Here is a 3,533-nt window from a genome sequence, read left to right as displayed (position 1 = left end):
ACTGACCTGATATAATACTGATTTTGGCAGTAACTCATTTTTTTCAAAAATGGCGTTTATTGCGTTTTGGAACCAAACTCTTCAATTATTCCTTCAAATCAGGAGACTTAAATCCTTTTAAGTGGAATCTACAAAGCTCACATATGGTTTAAGAAATTCCTTACAGATAATATCTGATCACACTGTAAAGGTTTATATAACTGCATGGCAGGTTACATCTGATCACATTGTAAATGTTTAATATAACTGCACAACATCTGATCACATTGTAAAGGTTTAATATAAATGCACAACATCTGATCACATTGTAAAGGTTTAATATAATTGCACAACATCTGATAACATTGTAAAGGTTTAATATATGTGCACAACAACTGATCACATTGTAAAGTTTTAATATAAATGCACAACATCTGATCACATTGTAAAGGTTTAATATAATTGCACAACATCTGATCACATTGTAAAGGTTTAATATAATTGCACAACATCTGATCACATTGTAAAGGTTTAATATAAATGCACAACATCTGATCACACTGTAAATGTTTAATATCACTGCATCTGATCACATATGAAGGTTTAATGTTTACAACAGGTAAAGCAAGACCACCCTGCAATAAATTAAGACACAGCTTTATCGGAGTCATCAGGAGCTGATCCCAAGTGTTTATCTGGAAGCTGTTGGTGTATGTACTGGTAAAGTGCTTGGCGACTGTGTAATGGATGCAATATCAACCCTCTGTAAAGCTGAACCAAAGATGGTTGTTTCTCAGTAGAGATATGTACATATGTGCCAGCTCAACACATTGAAGCAGTTTCTCGGACAGGGTTTACAGGACTAGGATTTAATTATATTAGGACATTTTAGTTTTTACAAACAAACCCTACAAAAAACAAGACTGGTGCACATCTTGTGACAAAACAATGGAACTCATATAAGTTGAGGTATGTCAGTAAAAGGTGTTTTTAAATTATTGTAGCTCAAATATGCATTTTAGCCTGGGACCAGGATAAGCCCTGTCAGGGAAACTGCACCATTGTTTTCCCATATCAGATGTAGGTTGCTTCAGGTTGAGTTGTGATTTTAAAGTGTAGTTGGGGCCAGAGACGGATGGATCCTCCCAGTGGCCCTCATTTATCATTCTTGCGTAGAAACGGGCGTATATGTTGGCGTAAGATTATGCTTACACTCCTCTCACCGCCTGATTTATGAAACTGTGCGTACCGTTGATATTCAGGTGTACGCAATATCTGCCCTTCATAAATGCCGCGGCTGAAAACGATCGTCATTAGAATAACAAGCCCATATAAATTCAAGTCTCCGCCTCCCCCACGCCCTCATTTTACGCCATTGACACACGAAAGACGGCAAAGAAGAGAATCCAGGGAAGTGAAAAGAAACAAAATTGTTTTATTTGGGAGTTTAAAGAGTGAGATTAAAGACACATTAATAATTGGATGACAATTTGTAATATTCTTATTATTATTTTTATTATTAACTGATATTTAGAAGAATAATTATTTATTATTATTATTATTTACTGTTGCCTACATCTAAATTCTATGTCTGCTTAATGATTCAGTTAATTTTTTTTTTAAATAATATTTTAAAATGATGTAGTAACTTTTGTAGTGTGTTGTTCTGTATTTACATACAGTTGTTTGTTAGCTGTATCTTAGATCCAGTTTGATACCGAGCTCCGGATATAATTCAAATTAACAATTTGTTTCCACGACATCCACATGTTTTACTATGCTAATTCATAATTTGAAGTAATAATAATTGTAATAGTAATTACGAAATATTATAATAATTAATTACAAGGAACAAACTGTTGAATATTGGGAACAAATTCTAAATTTATGGCAATACTTTAGACTAAATAAGAAAAAGAAGTGTCCATAATGTAGCATAAAAGATAATTCGTGGCCATGATTTTGTCCGCATGTCATCATGATCGGATTTATGGCTCCATTCAACACAAGCATTTTACCTTACCTCATCTGTATTTATTTATCATCGAATGGTATGTAACTAGCTTACCTTTTGATGCATTATTACCATGTTTTCGTAGCACATCCTTGTGCTTTCTTGCAATGTGCCGCTTCAGATTCCAGGATGAATATTTGCTTTTACAGTCTCTCCGCACTCCCTTTTAATGTTTTCTTCCTATCCAATCTTAACTTTGATTTTTACTTTACATTTATGTATAAGGCTTGAATTCCATAACTTATTGCTAGACGTTTTTACCGATTCTCGAACTAGCAAATTATCAAAGGGCGTTCTGGGTTCAGCGAGCGGAATTTTCGGAAAAAGGCGCTCTGATGGCATTACCGCACCGCTCAACGCTCCGATCCGCTCACGTGCTCTGCCCTGAAACGGCTCGCAACTTAAGGAATACATATGCATACAAATCAAATGCTTTGGTAAAATCACACAAATTAAACATTGAAGTTCATGTTGCAAAAAAAAACCTTAAGTTTATAAATACTATTGTTGTTGTTTTTTTTACAGTGGGTCATAATATATCATATACTATTTTAGTTTGTCAGTGCGTTTTGTTGTGTTAGGAATTTTTTCTGTGCATTTCCTAACTCAAAACGTGCGTACACCACCTCCTGAGCAGGCGTAGGATTTGAGCGTGCCGTACGCCAACGTCCATATTGACAAATCTCAAAGTCACCGTGGTTTTGGGTGTACGCAAGGTGTACGCTGGAAATTTGGTGTACGCACTTTTGATAAATGAGGGCCATTGTGTTTCTGCATCACAGTTTAGGAACATGTTGATTGTATCATCCTCACAGTTGTCCACTGCATCACTACACATCAATGCATCTGTGAAAACAATATAACCATAAACATTTTTATGTTAGTATTTAAAATAAACTTGCATCATGAGAATTAATATATAAATGGCACCCATACTTAAACAGAACAGTGTGTAAGAGAGAGATGCATTAAAAAGAGACAGTAACATTATACACACAACCTTTAACTTCAGTGTTAAATAATACGTTGTTTAATAGGTCATTATCAATATCTGAATGAGAAATGAACTGACAGTCTAGCATCTGAAATCTCAGTAACTTGTAGGAATCACGTGGGCTACTGTAAGAATGCAATGTACTATAATATCTCGTTGTACTATCGTAAATATAAAAATATAGGTGGACAATTAAAACCATTCAAATAGTTGCATTTTATAAACTAACGTTATTGATCTTAAGTGTGTTTGTAGAACGGACTTCACAAATCTAACTTTAGGCGAACGAGCACAAAGTTAGCTAAGATAGCTTACCTGAAACTGGCCACCTTTTCAACACCCGGCGTGGTTAAAAGTTACCGGAACATCGTAGTCGAACCATTACTTGGGATAAGGGTGTTCCTCAGTTGGCTTAAAATTGGTAAGAAAGAAACATAAAGGCGCTCGAGTGAGCTTTTTAAGCTTAACGCGTCGCCTTCAGTCACTGCCTCAGCTGCTCATCGTCTATACGGCCGGAAGAACGTTGACAAAATGAGCGAAATGGCG

This window comes from Misgurnus anguillicaudatus, chromosome 17 (genome assembly GCF_027580225.2).
Source record: "Misgurnus anguillicaudatus chromosome 17, ASM2758022v2, whole genome shotgun sequence".
Classification (NCBI taxonomy): Eukaryota; Metazoa; Chordata; class Actinopteri; order Cypriniformes; family Cobitidae; genus Misgurnus; species Misgurnus anguillicaudatus.
This window is presented reverse-complemented; position numbering follows the sequence as displayed.